A 16328-nucleotide genomic window follows, 5' to 3' on the forward strand; every position below is an offset into this window, starting at 1 on the left:
GCACTGGAACAGGTTGCCCAGGGAGGTTGTGGATGCCCCGTCCCTGGAGGCATTCAAGGCCAGACTGGACGTGTCTCTGGGCAGCCTGGTCTAGTGGTTGGCGACCCTGCACTTGGCAGGGAGGTTGAGACTCGATGATCTTTGAGGTCCTTTTCAACCCAAGCCATTCTATGATTCTATGATTCTATGATACAAGGTCTGAAAACCGAAGTATGTACGAGTCTTAATATATACTCTTACTCTTAGATACAAATCTATCATCCTTTGGTGTATATTATGCTATGTCATAACTGTGTTGTTGGTGAACAGATAGCAAATGCATTCAGTGCATAATGAATGTATGTGAATATCTTACTCAGCTAAGTTCTGAAGATGGCACCCTCATGGTAGACCATGGAAATCCAAAGTAAAGCCATGAGAATATAAGCAAATAGGTATACAGTTTTAAAAAAAAAATCTTGGGTCCATTGTCTTGTACATCAATCTATCCACAGAAGCATCTTTCCTACCAGAAACAGTTTAAGAGTTTGAGGTATATATGTAGTACAGCAGTATGTCAAGGTGGAATATGGTTGCATAAATAGCTATATTATTCTCCATGTCTTTCAGTATTTTCCTTTTCAGCTCTCTCTCAATGCAGTTAGGCAGCAATCCACAATCAACAACACTTTTTTGAATCCCTTTCCAAGAAAACTAGGGTTCCATAGTTTAACTTCAGTTACTCCTTTTGTTTGGAAAACTGAATAATCCTAATACAGTTTCTCTCATCTAATCTTTTCTTTTTGATAGCAACATTGCTAGCTGATGTGCTTTTCTACAGTTACGCCATCTCTTTTTAAAGATGGTCATGCGAAGACCATTTTCTGAGGAGAACACAGGGATTTCTGAAGAGAACATTACTTCACATCTAATCTGAATGAAGGTGGAAATACAAATGAAAATCTTCATGGTTGAGTGTAGCAGTATCTAATGAATTTTGAAAGTACAAAATCTTTCTGTATATTCCATTAATGATTTCAGAAGCTTTCACTGATTCATGCAACCTGGCCTTGAATACTTCCAGGGACGGAGCATCCACAACCTCCTTGGGCAACCTGTCCCAATGCATCACCACCCTCTGAGTGAAAAACTTCCTCCTAACATCTAACCTAAATCTCCCCTGTCTCAGCTTAAAACCATTCCCCCTGGTCCTATCACTATTCACCCTCATAAACAATGCCAAGCAGTGAATTTCTGTGTCCAAATACCATTGTTTGCAGGACTAGAACTTCTCCTGAATAGCAGTGTTACTTTTTTTTTTTTTTTGCAGATACCATCACAAACATAGATACTGTTTTATATCTTAACTGTTTAATTTCGTTTTCATTATATTTTCCTTGAGATTTTACCAAGAAAAGTTCCTTCTATTTTAAGACAAAAACACTTCCATATTTACTTTGTAAATATATTTCATCTTTTGTAATGAAAAGTCTTTACCAAATTGTAAATGGTTATTTTCATTGAAATATCTATACAGAATTACAATTAAATCAATAATGACAAAAATAAAATGAAACTCTTCCAACAAATGTCTTAGCAGAATCGCCAAAGAGAAAGAATGGGAACAGGAAGCATTTTAGCAACAAATGTAGCTGAAGAAGACATCCTACACATCTTTTGAAATCTATTTCAATTATTTTTGCATATTCTAGCAGTAAAAAGTACTACAAAAATAATATTCTTATTTTATTTTTCAAATTAAATAGCATAACCCCAGCTTCTAGAATCTCTTCCAAGAGGAATGCATCACTTTAAATATAGTTTGGGACTGAGCTCCCTGCATAATGACTATATTTGTGTTGGTTTTCACACTCTAATAATTATCAAGCAACTTGCCAATGTTAAGCTTAATTCTTGCCAAAAATCCTGTTCTTGTAGTAATCAATCAACACTTACTCAACAGTAGTTTAACTTCCACAGAAACATTCAAAATCTGCCACAAAGTGTAGAATTACTTATGAGGAAAATGGTGCAGAAATTGTTTTCATAGATAACTGCATGATTCTTTTCTTTTTATGATCACAGTAAAGATTATAGTAGTGAAAATAGTGCTCTAAGTCCTCCATTTAGCAAAAAAGATACAAAGTGTAATAGGTAGCAATCAGGTAATTAAGCTGTTGAAATTAGTTCCCTCACAGTAAGGAGGAAAAAACAGCAAATGTTTTCCAGGCAACCAAAGAAATGTTTCCAGCTGAACAATGACCTCTTTAGGGCTACAGAGATCTGGACCTACTAAAGGTAAAAGATCAGGCTTAGAGAGAAAATGCTGAGGAAGAAGCCGCAAAAATAGAAGTCACCAGCTTTCAAAGTAATTACCGGACCAAAAAAAAAAAAAAGCACTGAGCTGAAAGTTGAGGAGTGTAGTTTTAAATAGAGATCATAATTATGGCCATGATAGAAAATGCCAGTGCATGTGGTCTCATGAGAATTACGAAGAAGAGGAAGAATCAGAGGTTAGGTTCTGGACATGGGGAATTATCTCTCATCTTCATGATGATACATAAATACAAAAAAAAACACAAATAAAATTTTAGTACATAGTCAGATGCTAGGAAAAAACATGTAAAAGAAAAAAACTATGGGCTAGTAGATTTTGGTTGGTTGGCTGGTTGGCTGGGTTTCTGTTTGCTTTTTTTTTTTTTTTTTTTTTTTTTTTTTTTTTGTATTCTCATTCCCAGTTAAAGAATCACCAGAAGGAAAAAGAGAAGCTGACATACGTTCCATAGGAGCTTATATAAATTTGGTGATGATTTCTGAATTATGTAGAGAAGTGACAGGTTGCTAGCATTCAGAACTGTCTGAGTTTAACAAGGGAAACCTATGCTAGGCAAGAACAAGGAAGATTCTATTCAGTTTGCTTGAAAATGTGCAACACAAGGAGTACAATGTAGAAGTTCTCATACAAATCCTAAAGAAGTAGGGCAATTGTGAATATTCAAAACCATAAGCATACAAATTTCAGAGAGTTAAGGAAAACTGGAAGGGAAATACAGGAAGTCCCAGGAAGATCAGCAGTTATTCCAAGCCACTTTAAAATAGACACAGTTTCCCTGAATAGAAGAGCAGTAGGAGAAAGAAAACTTTCAGAATTTTCAGCTTCTAATAAAGCAGAGAAATAGTATTATCTATGTCAGAATTGTCCATCTGGGTCCATACCTTCAGCAGTGATACATTACTTCAAAAACCTAGCCTTATTATTTCCACATTATCAGTTCTAGGTTTAACAGCAACAACAGACAAGACAGAAGAAAGATCTCTGAAATGTGACTACTGAAATAAAGCCCATTTCTTGTACCCAGTCTTAACCTATTACAAACATAGTGGGAGGAAATCAAGCTGTTCCATTGAGAAAATTGCTACTGAAGAAGTGCGATCCACTCACTGGTTACAATGACTCCTGTTACAGGATGAGGTGGCTTCTGGCCAACATGCTCCTCAAACTTCAGCTGCCAAAATCTGTTTTTAGGAGTGCATTGTCACTCCTATAATCTACAGCTAAAAGTGTGCGTGTACGGCCCTGAGTGACATGTTGCAGACACCTAGGCTTTTCCTTGAAGAACAAGAGCGCCAAGTTTTATGGGGGCTGCATAGACACAACTGTCTTCATGGACCATGAAGACTCTCTTCAGGTTGCTCATACTTGGCCATATCACCACCATACATCATTTATTGCAACTGAATTAAAAAGTGCCTGCACAGCTTTGCTTCCTGCAATATGTCTTCATTCACACTCAGCAAGGCACTGATGTGAAGACACCAGTACTTCCTGGAAAAGCTGGGGAGAACTTTACAACTCCACTTCCCACAATCTGGTACTTTCTATCCCCAGCCCCTATCCTCCTCAGTCCCTCCCAGTCCTCCCCAGCATGGTGCAGGATGGACACAGGCAGGGGTCTACACAAGCCAGTCCATCCACCAGGACTACATCTGTGCTAATGTGTTCATGTAAAGACATACATTAGAAAGCAGTTTTACAGCACTTGAGAATAGTGAGCAGAAGTACAAAATATTATTATGAGAACATTCGTGCATTCTTTGAAAAGTGACATGAAAAATGTAATTTCTAATGTTCTCTGTTCTAATATTCTTTCTTAGAAAAAAATCTTAAGTTATTGTAAAAATAAGAATAGTGGGAGTAAAAACATGCTCACAGCATTCCCCCAGGGACAGACCTGCTAATGGACATACAAAAAGAGCAATGCTGCCATTAGAGGGAGATAGGCATGACAGATCAGCTTCAGGAGACGTCTCTGCAGATGCTAATTCAAGAGGCCTACCTGCTAACAAGGAAATATAGAGAAAGTGCAAATGCAAATTATTTAGTGTGTGCATTTGTTTTACTGGAACCAAATTAGAACAGCAGTAAAAGCACCCACCATCACACAGTTATTTAGTACTTAGTGGTATCTTTGACACGCAATTTGTCTTTCAAGAGGACTGAAGTACTGTCTGAATTTTAAAACCACGTAGAACATCACCAAGGCTGGCATAACTTTGCGTTTTCTCTCTGATCTGAGGTAGCAGAGCCTACAGTAATGTTCCTTGGTGTCACAATCAGGCTGCAATCATCAAGCTGCCCACTTCCAGAGAGGAAAAAATTTACCATGTTGACATATTCTTACTGGCAGTGTTGCTGCTTCATCTCACACAGAAGGAACATACTGTCGTGTTAGGTTTTAGCAGGTTTCCAGGAAAAAAATGCACTTAGCTGGCAACTTCTATGTAGAGACGCTGCAACATCTAACCCACTTCCCTGAAGACACCAGAAACATTTTCATTACTATTGACAATGTAATCAGCATGATATGGATTTTCATTATAGCATTTCCCTGTTAGTAGATTTTTAGGGAAGCTTTGAGATTGAGTCACTGTTTTACTGTTGTCTAATCTCTACCAAGAAATTAGGGACATTGATTTCAAGATGTAAGGACTAACATTTTCTCACAATCACTACTTCTTTTCCAGTTGCTGACTGAAATAAGTTTTGTGGTTGTTGCTAACTCTGTGGAAGGCATTAGCAATTTGGAATCTGAAGACTAAGGTGTTGCTCTATATGACTCCTCGTCTACCTGAGAAAAGTTAAATAAATTCAACCTCCTTTGTCTACATTCTGGCATATGATTGCAATTGCTGCACTGTTACAAGGCAATGATCATTCACTGTTACCACAAACATATTCTTTCTTGGAAAATAAGCACATCTTTGAACATCATGGGTGTTATAGTAAACAGTCTAAACAGTGTCATAATAATTGAGGAATAAATATTCTGTCCTGCTACATACCCTGTTCTCAGTTGGTTGTTTTTCATGATGCTTTTCTCCAGCTCCTGAGCCAATTGTTTGTCCTGCGTTATCCTTGCTGTGACCTCTACCAGCATTTGCTTTGTGCTGTATTATACTGCCTGTGTTCTGCCTTTGGTTACTGGACAAGTCTGACTCACAGGAGCTGTAGCTGAAAGAACATATTGGCTAATAATAATAAGACAAGGGCCACACTAAGAATGGTGTACAAACATTACTGATAATTTCTCTAAAGCAACTGGAAGGGCTTAAAGATCAATATTTTGAACAGTAGCAAGGCATAATTATCATTATTTTATGGTGGAGGAAGAACTGCTTTGGCGATGTAGGCACCTGCCGCAGCATATCTAACACCTTAGTGGTGGTGCCAGGACCAGAGTAGCCCTGGAGGCAGTCTGGAGACAAAAATGAGGTGTATACTAGCAGTGACTGCAGAATATTAGACCTCTTCATAGATCTCACCATAGTGGGGTAAGATAGGACTTGCTGAAATACTCTTGTTAAGCTGGTAGCATCCTCTTTTTTACAGTAAAAATTGTTGTCTGTTCAAATATTGGTGGATGAATCTTCCCATCAGTAATTTTTTCTATGTGATGCAGTTCCTATCATGCAGGCTTGTAACTACAGTCAGTAGGCTAGAACTGATTCTGTGGTACTTTTGCAAGATTATGTTTAAAGATAGTCTACACTTTCAGAACCATCTATACTGAGTAAAAATATTACTTCTACCTTATACTGCCACCTGGAGAACCTAGGTCTTGGTATACTTTGTATTAAACCACCTGGGATGGATTTACCATGCTCAGAATTGGAGAGCCTGCGGTAGGACAGAGTCAAGAGTACATTGGTTTATGGATTTCCAGCACACAGGAACAGAGACCCAAACAGGAAATAAAATGGTGATTGGTCTCTATTTGGGTCCTGCGCTACCACGTACCATCTTCCAGATAAAGCAGTGAAGAGAATGGGAAATTAATGATTTGCAATTCTTAACTTGTGAATGCTGCCTGGTGTGTTCTTAGGGACCAAGAGCAGTTCAGACATGTATTCAAGAACGAAAACCTTTAAGTTCCGCAACACAGATTGTTGCACCATTTTTTAACTGCTTGGAATCCAAACTCCTAAAAAAAATCCCATAGGCTTCCTCTGTAGGGTGCAGGACGACCTGTGAGGCCCAGGGCCGGGACTCTGCAGGAACCTGTCTGAAAAAGGACCAGCCTAGTGCCAGCCCTTCAGAAACAGCTGCAGGTGGGCACTACTGAGCCTTTCTGCCTCCCTAGGAAAAAAAAAAAAAGAAAAAAGAAAAAAAGAAAAGAAAAAACAAAAACAGAAACCGGGGGATGGGTTTTGTGTACATACTCTCCAGCCTTCCCTTAAAAATGTGATGGGAGGGAAGCCAGATATGGGCAACAAATAATTTGAGAAAACTACCTTGATATCCAAATATAACCTTCTGCTGAACGGCACTACACATCCTAGAACTCCTGTATACACTCTCAAAAAATAGTTGGTAGCAAATTTAAATTGCAAATGAAGCTATTCTAATCTTAGCTACCTTAAATACCTTACTACATGAATCCTTCAGGGTGGCAGATGACTAGATTTAGATTTCTTTCAAGTTAATCTCATGACAACCATTTGTGAGATAACACAAGCTCTGTTTTTCTCAGCTCTGAGGCAGGCTTTGGCTGTTCAGCACACACTAAAGACACCTTTGTTCCAGCTCCTTGATTCCCAGCCCAAAGGAAAGCTCAGCTACCTCTTGGTAGGGTCTCTGTAACCCTCTATCTCAACAAAAGAAAATCTTCTAATCAACCAACAGCATGCAAGGTATTACTGAGGCTACAGCAACATCCACCTAGACAATTAAAGCCAGCTTGGCAAAGCACTTTGAGATATCCACAACAGAGAAAACTATCTAAAACTAGAATCTATCGCATGCTATTTGTTGGTTAATCATGAAACAGTAAAGTTGTTGGGACAATTTCTCAGTAAAACTACGTAAAACTCAACTGAATCAATTTAGGGAAACAGATACTGCTCTGTGCTCTAATAGTTTTTTATCTGAATGTTTGCTATTGCTAAATTTTCTGTGGACATGTAATTTCAAGTGACATATTTCAAGCCCACGAATCTCACACCAACACTGCTAGAAAAAAAGTCTCCTGTTATTCCACATCTCAGTGACTGCAGTGGGATTAAATTGAGGACCAAAATTCTAAATTGAACTATTACTACTCTCATTGATGTCAATAATATAGTACTTCAGAACTAAACCCACACAATGAAAAGTCAAAACCTGATTGTTTTTAGCTTGGCTAGATTGCACCATAAAGAATGCTAAATCAATGTCAACACCTAGAAATGCAGAGTGAAGATGTCTTTTCATTTAAATAGTCGGACAGACAAACTGATAGTCATATTCTTAAAGCAGAACTAATGGCTTATGCACAAAAAACAGTGCTGTTTCAGAAATAAATCTGAACTAATGAGCACTTTTCAATAAAATATCCACAGCTATGTTGGCACAAGGGACATGGAACGGCTGCCTTAGGACAACTGTCATAGGAGTAAATTACTTTTATACCATTTCCTACTCTTTCTACAGGTTTTGTCAGGAGAATGAATATATCTTACACTGCATTCTGTACTTGCTGTAGTTTGTCACGGGAATGAATTATCACCATATTTTAATGCTTCAATACTGTGCATTTTTATTCTCATTATATTCTCCCTTTTTTCTCAATCTTGTGAGAAAAATTATAATAATAAAGAGAAAATAGCAGAACATTTATCCATTTATCCAGTCCCTTGACACTCTTAAGATTGTAACCAGAACAGAAAATTATATGAAAATGATTTGTTCTTACACTAAATATAGACACAAGGAAAGAAATAAGTTTAAAATTAATCAGCTCTCTGAAGAATATGAATCCTTGGTCCATCTTCAGTGCCCTAGAATGTACTTCTACACTAAGCGTTGTCATTAGTTCCAGTTCGACTAGATGATCTCTAGAGGTCCCTTCCAACTCATACATTTCTGTGATTCTGTGATTAAACACTGACATCTGCCACTGTGATGTGGACTGCTGTGAAGTAACACTGCGACTGGACCTGATACCCCGTTCTGATACAATGAGGCACAGAAAAAACTGAAGTGCAGCACTAGACCTGTGAATATTTTTAACGGAAGCGCAGATGTTATGAAGACTGAGCTGTACAAGCCCTTGTCTCTAAGCCAGACAGGGACACATTTCCACTGAATATGCAGTCAAGATTATATTTAATATATTTATATTGTGATCTCTTCTTTAAGACAAATAACGAGCTATAGGTACATAAACTGACTTTTTCTGAGCATGTGATGTTTACATCCAAGGAAGAAAAAAATATCTGTTTATAAGAGTAACATCTTATAAATAGTATCACGTAACGCTCTTTCTATCTCTGTCTATATAATGAATATGTGTTTACATATGTGTATACATATAACTGCATCTATATACACATGCTTATATATACATAGCAATGGTATAACAAGTATGAGTAGCTGAACAACTCTTTGCAGGTAGGCTTAGGATAAGCTTGCAGCTGAGTAACCTGTAGTAATTGTCTGCCTGTCTTTACCCAAGGATAAATGCAATGAAAATTGCCCGGTGTTTTCCGCAGAGTATGAGCATCAGTAGCAGTGGCCATGGTCAAGTTCAATTTTCATCTTTTCTTGATGCAACAAGCTCATGTAACACTCGCAGGGTTAGGGCTGTGATATAAGACCCTCCACCATCATGTAGTGAATGGTAATTCGTGTCTAAAAGAAATATAATCTACAGCAGTGAGAAATGGGAGAAAAACTGAGGTGCAACAAAACAAGATGACTTGCTAAAGAAATGGGAAAAAAAATTCAGTGAAAAAGTAAAAATATGGTGTGTTCCCTGACCATTATGTCAGCATCCTTCCTCTTTCCAGGAGAAAACTCTATTCACCAAAAAGAGAATTTAATGACTGGAGGTTATACAATGATCATTTCTATGATATCAGTTGAGCACCTGATAAAGTAAGCACGTTTAGAAAATACTTTGTACTTCACAAATTTCTCCTAAAATTCTAAACATTTCACAAGCTGCAGGTAACTCCATTTAACTATCTGTGGATTCAAATTCAGATTACAGCAGTGTGAATTGAGAGGCTGTGAATAACATCGTGGGACAAAGAAACTCAGATGACGTGGGTGACACTGGAAGAGAAGGTACAGCCCATTTCCCTGTTCTGATAAATCTGCTCCTGTACTATGCTGGTAATATCACATCTTGCTACAAGTAATGTTAGCTACTAACAACATATATTCATTCTCCTGCCCACAGAATTTTCCATCAGATTCTTAATGATGAAAACATGTTTCATAAATGAGAGAATAATGTGTAAACTAATTCTGTAGAGCTGCTGTGAAAATAATGCCTCCTATTTTATTATCTTAGTCTACAATGTCAGAGGCAGATGGTGGTGGTATGGCAGTAGAGGCTGAACCTTCCCACCAATATTCCATTACATTTTGTTGCTGTGTGACAGACGGCAGTAGGGGGGCAGCCTGACAGAATGGCATCTGACATGGAAGTGCATATGAAGCAAACATGTGTCATTAAATTCCTCCATGCGGAAAAAATGGCACTCATTGATATTCATCAATGCTTGCTGAACATTTATGGAGACCGACCAATGGATGTAAGCATAGAGGTGGTGGGTGGTGCATTTTGTCAGTAATAGCAGCAACAGTGGGTCACCTCCACTGGTGCAGATTTTTGCGAGTGCAACATGCAGGTTCTTGTTCATCAGTGGTGAAAATGGTGGTGACTGCTGAAAAACAGTGTTTTGTAGCTGAGAATTTGCACTGTCAAATAGTGTTATTGTACTCTTTGTGTCTGTTGTAGTTTCCAATGGAAATAAATAGGCAGCCTTAGTCTGAGCTGACTATGAGCAACCTATGTAGTTATTGTGTTAATAATAAACTCATCATACTGATGAGTTTGCACTAAAACAAATGCATTTCCTGATTTTAAGGTAATGCAATGCAACTCAAATGTACTATTTTACCATTTTACTTTGGTTAGATAAACAGTGATCTTCCTGGAAGAATCAAAGTGAAACTTTGGTTTGAATCTTCATAAGCATAAGGATTTTTCACACATGATATCTGTCACTCTCTCCAAATTCAACACATTCTTCTTGTTTAAAAATAACAAGCTCCTATTGAATTTAATTTAAAAAGAGAAGTCCCTCCCTGGCATCAAATTATCATGTAATCCAGAATGTGGGTGAGAAAGGTCATAATAAATCCACTCATTTTCGGTCTGAAATATACTTTTGTCGATATACAAAAAAAAAAAAATCACTAAACCTGGTTGACAAGAAGCAACTAATTACAAGCCTTAGCACAGTCTTGTAGTAGTTAAAAATTCACATTATGTGGAAACCTAATAACAAAGCCTGTTAGCCATGTATTGGTGTCACGGTATTATCTAAGGGTCTGCATCCGTGACAAGGAGGACAGGCCCGAAAGAAAAAAAACAAGAAAAGAGGAAGAAAAAAAAATTGCCAGTGGGTAGGGGCCGGCCCCAGGCGGTCTGGCAGCTAAAGCGGCAGAGAAGCCGCGGACCCGCACCCTGGGGAAACAAAGGGAAGAGGGGAAAGGCAGGGGACTCATAGGCGGATCTAACACAAAAAAAAAACAGCGGCACCAATCTGAGGAGGAACAACTAATTTTACTAAATATATCAAAAATGAGACTAATAGAATTATAACAGAGAGTTTACAGGCTGAAAATCTTACACAGTAAACTGCAGGAGGACCACATGCTTTCTCCGCCGGGCAGGAAGGAACAGACCCCGCGTCTCCCAGGCGGCTTCACCACCCCCTCCCACGCAAAGACCCCTGGGGCGTGCACCTCCTCCCCTCCCCCTCAGAGGGCCACACCAAAAAAGGCAGTTTGTGGTAACCAAGGAATTAACTCTTTAACTGCCCGTACCTTACATGATGTAATGATGTGGAATACCAACAACAAAAATCACAAAACCATTACAATTGGCAGCATAGGTAAGTTTTAATAATTTAAGAATCAAACAAGATTTCCATTAGCCCTAGAAAGCAAGCAAATTATTTTCATATAAATAATACAGTGATATTATTACAGTACTGCATTCAAGTTCTTTTCCTGATTATGTGTTCAATAGCAAAATAGTGGAAGTATAAATCCATCAGTAGTCAGAAAGAAGATGGAAAAGTACAGCCAAAGTCCACAACAATTGCAAAAGATGTTACATTTTGTGGATGAGGAAAACATATTTATCTTCAGAGATCATAAATTATGGAAATATGGGTCATGGAAACCAGTCCGAAACCATAGAGCAAGTAGTTCATTATAAGTTTCTAGTTCTCTTCGCCACATTTGTCATGAGGAAATGATAAATTGTACTTTTGAGCAGGAATCATTTCCAGTTTGGTCAAGACCTTGTCAGAAATGACAATAACGTCTCATGAAAGTTTAAAAAATTTTATGTATTAGATGTGTGGGCAACACATGAGAATTGCAATTCTTGGAAATCTGAAAATGAAGGATAATATAAATGAATGAATTTGGATATCTACATTAAAAACAGCGAACTTAAGGACTTAAGATTTTCAAGAACAGAATGGCATAAACAAGAAGCCAAGACCACTGTAAAGAAAAGTCTCTTTGCATTCACAACAAAAATAGTAAAAGGTGACTTAATAACTCCCTAACTCTCAGAAAACGACAGGACATAATAACCTGTGCAAGAGTTAACTACATAAAAAAGCATTGACATGAATTTGGGGGGCAATAAGAAAGTAAGAGTAAGAAAGATTTAATTTTGGAAAGCTTCAAGGAAAACATCTGTAGCAAATAGAGTGGAAATTCTGACATCCTTGATGGGTCAGCTGGACACTGAGTTAAGACATTGTGCACATTGTCTATGAATACAAATTTCCCTCTGATACGAGTTTGCACATTTAAATACCTACATTTCTTGTAGCTGTTAGAGACCTTCTTCAACTATCACCATGCAGCCTGAGATGGAACAAGTAAAGGGCTTTTGGTTTTCTGCTGTGCAACAAACCAAGTGAAAATGGAAAGATCTTACAGTGGATTATCAGTGTTCAGGAAAATATGCTCTTAGCAGAAAGAGGTTCGGTGAAATTGTGAGAGTGGAGAGGGACCTTTCAGGTGTACAGGTTGAGCATGCTCAAAATCTGCAATGCTAAATGCCCATTCCAATACAGAAGGACTTTTGGTACAACTCCTTAATACTTCCCCTCCTGGCTATTGTGAAAAACTGCTGGTGTCTCCTCCCCTAGCTATGCTTACACCCCAAAAAGGTTTTTGCATGCTGGAAGAGCTCATCCTCTGCAGCTGCCTGGAAGTGGTCCTTAGTGATGCTGAGCTTCCACTTCCACCAGCTTTTTTAACACTGATAACAATGACTCAATTAAATGGTTCTCTGATTTTGGCTAACCCTTGGCCAAACTACCTGTTTTATTTTTTTCCTTATGGTTTTATATCTTTCCAAAATGTTTCTTTTTCCCTCTTGAATGCTTGAATGGTTAACAATCTTGTCTCAACAATCCTATTTCTGCCTATAATTTTACCTTTCTGACCTTTCTGCAAAATTTCTCTCAGCATTTTCCTAGCAGTATGAGCAAAGGTTATATAGTAGGGCTGTGTGAGTACTGGGACCTGGAACATCAAGTGCATTGCAGAACCCCTAGGTAAGAGTTACAAAGAGAGACAGTTACACTGGGTGCCATTCTTTGCCAGCTTCTGGATCCCCATTTGTTTGACATGCATTCCTCGGAGAAGACACACTCCCTCCATCTCTCCCAGAGTTGATGTAATAACCTCAGCCAGGCTAGAACAGAGAGAAGCTCCCTGTCCATTGCCAGATCCAGCTCAGAGTCAGTCAACTGACACACCAGCGTTCTAATGGATCAGGAAAAGTTGTTTCTTTTCAAGAACAATGTGAGATCTACTGCTAGTTCTGGGGCTAGGATTTTGTCCTTCAGGGCCTGTATGCTCATACAGGAAGACTCAATATGATATTCAAAGCTTTTTCTTTTTTTTTTTTTTCCTTATAGGAAATGGGGCAAGTTGTTAACATTATGGTACTTCACAGCTGGTGTTTAATACAGCTATGTGCTCAATGAGCTGTGGCAGAACAAGTCACAAGCCAGATGCTGCCTTCTTCTGCAGGACAGGTGGGACCTGGCTGGGCAGCTTTCTCTCAGTCCTACCAAAGATTTACATAGGCCAGGGGTCTTGGCATGTGTGACAGATTATGCACTCTTTATGGTCATGGGCACTTCTCATTAATCACTGACATAAGTATGGTTTCAGGTACAGATGACGGAGAGTAATGAAGTTTGCAGTAAAGCTGCATTTTCCAGCCTTAGCGCTGTGCTGAAAAAGTGGTCTGAAACAATTCACTCCTATTATTATAACTATATTGTGAGAAAGGAAGTGAGCAAGCAATCACTTTTCACTCTGATTACTTTTTGCTCAAGAAGGGCACAGTCAGCATGAGCCCTGTGACATCTAGCTGTGACAAAATCAAGCCACAGCATCTGGTATCACCAGTACCTACAGGTTATAATATCAGGGAATAGGATTGATATTTTATCAAACATATGAAATATATTTAGCTAATATTTTCTCTAATGCACTCACATCTGCAAGGATCTTGCAAATTCTCTCAAGAATATATAATCCTGTTGCACATAGGTTACATACCTTGGGAAGGTGTTGGGTTGTAGTTTGGCACCCAAAATCTTTCAGCAGAAAACATCCTATTTTTTGTGATGAGGTCTGCATAAAGGACATTTTCATCTGAGGAAAAACGCAAGAACAGCTTAAAGTGCTGAACAAGAGCAACATATAATTTTCATTCTGTTTTATGGAATGAAAATAAGTGAATAATAACGAATATAAAGATATTTCATGGCAATCTGAGGCTTTACCATTGTATTTGCTTCAACAGACAAGGAGAATCACAAAGATTCCTTCTAAGTGTCATCAGTGTTTCTGCTCTAGCTGCCTGTACTGGCAAGCTAAACCATATCTTGAGGAAGACACAATGGATATGACACACTACTATTAATAAAGTTTAGAAAACAAGAAGTTGTCTAAAAGAATCATCAGTTCTGAAGTTCAGTTACAATAAAAATATAATGAAATGCTTGAATATATCCAGGGGAAGTACTGAAGACCTAGTACCACAAAATGATAAAAATGAAGGGCTAATGCTAATGCCATAAAATCTAACTAGTTTAGATTTTTGGAATTTTTACACTAATTGGCAAAAATTTGTATTCCTACTACAGTTCCCCAAGATAGTTACAGTTAAGCAATAGAATTTTCCTGCCAAATCTGCTTTTGCCAGACATGCTATATAACTGACAGCAGTGTCTGACAACAGGATTATAGTTTGGAGGACATGAATTTAGGCAATTTAAAATGATATATGTGACTACATGTATGATAGTTAGTCCATATTGACTCCCAATCCAAACAGCAAAAGTACTGTGGAAGTATGTAGGAAATTAGGAACGGAGGAAAAACTGTTCCATCACCGTAGCAAAAGCTCGTGCAAGATTTTGAGGGTGTGAGACAGACAGCTTTATGTTAAAAAAAGATCAGTTTCACTAAGTCACGTCACACGTGTGTGCATATACTCATAAGCACGAAAATGGAGGTACCTAGGTGGTCGGTCTTCCCATCTTGGGTGATACAGAAAATGAGTTCTCATCACATCTCCTGGGCTCTTCTTAGGTTGGAAATGACATGCTGTCTCTTGTCTTCTGATCTGGGTGTCCTGAATAGCTGTATAAAGACGCCATGATATCCTGAAGACACGTGCCATCAGCATATACCATTTTTCTGTTGCTACTTCTGGTACTTCAGCACCATAGCATTTCCATTCACTTTCTGCTTATACTAGTCTTCATGGCTCCCTGTAATTCATTGCACAGATAATATAATCACAAAATTATATTAATGAATCATGTGCTGACAGCTCCTGACACTTTGCTAAACAAAAACAAAACACCTGCTCAATTAGAAAACAATGTCAGACTCACTAAAGAACTGCAGAGTGAGAAAAAGACAAATCTAGTTTAAAAAAAAAAAAAAAGGTCCATCATTATTCTAGTACTTGACACCTCTTCATGAAAATAACACTGTTCATCTCTGTAATAAGAAACTACTGTCACCAACAACTTTCTTGGGAGGCTGCCCCATGGATTACACATGAGTCATTCTCAGCAGACAAACATTAGATACAGACAGAGGTGCTTAGGAGACTTGGGTGAGAAAGGGTTGAGAAATGTGCCCAAGAAAGCTTCAGACAAGGACCAAGCACCACTGTTTGTGCAATTAGTCATGGCACAAACATATGGATCAACCACATGGAAAAGCAGACAAGCTGTTGGGCCTGGTACTGCTGTTCATCCAAGAGCAATGCAGAGATTAACTGAACATGGTTAGTATAGGTACCACGTAGTTAAATTAAATGTTTCTTAGACAACTCCTACCTCTGGGATGTTCTTGGTCATCCAAGGCTGGTTGCCACACTTCTGAGCTCTCTTCCACATGTATCTCGTCACACCGGAGCACAGTTCCACCCTGACACAGCACTGTCCCCAGCCACTCCTCATCCCCAGTTGTGTGGGAGCACCTCTGACAGATCCTCAGAAGCCATGTAAACCGTTAAGATTTCACTGCACAGGAAAAGGATTTGGGCTTGAGCTGAGCGGACATCTGAAGGAACACCCACCCATTTCTGCCTGGAAAAGCAGCCTGTAAATCTTCATGTATCTAAGGATATTTTGTCTTTCTAAGAGAAAGAGCAATCTGGCAGCCAGAACATTCCCATTTCATGTGGAAAACGCAAACTCAAGTCCCTACTCTAAACGAGGATGAAGTA

The 16328-nt window shown here is 38.5% G+C and overlaps 1 long non-coding RNA gene across 1 annotated transcript; it reads right to left on the reverse strand.

Moving 5' to 3' along the window:
* LOC110392611 lies at positions 11560–16116 on the reverse strand. Its single transcript, XR_002434509.1, has 4 exons — positions 15937–16116; positions 15103–15357; positions 14138–14233; positions 11560–11935 (listed from the first exon to the last, which is right to left on the reverse strand). It is a non-coding gene; the product is annotated as an uncharacterized LOC110392611 (long non-coding RNA).

Source organism: Numida meleagris, chromosome 1, assembly GCF_002078875.1.
Source record: "Numida meleagris isolate 19003 breed g44 Domestic line chromosome 1, NumMel1.0, whole genome shotgun sequence".
NCBI classification, from domain to species: Eukaryota; Metazoa; Chordata; class Aves; order Galliformes; family Numididae; genus Numida; species Numida meleagris.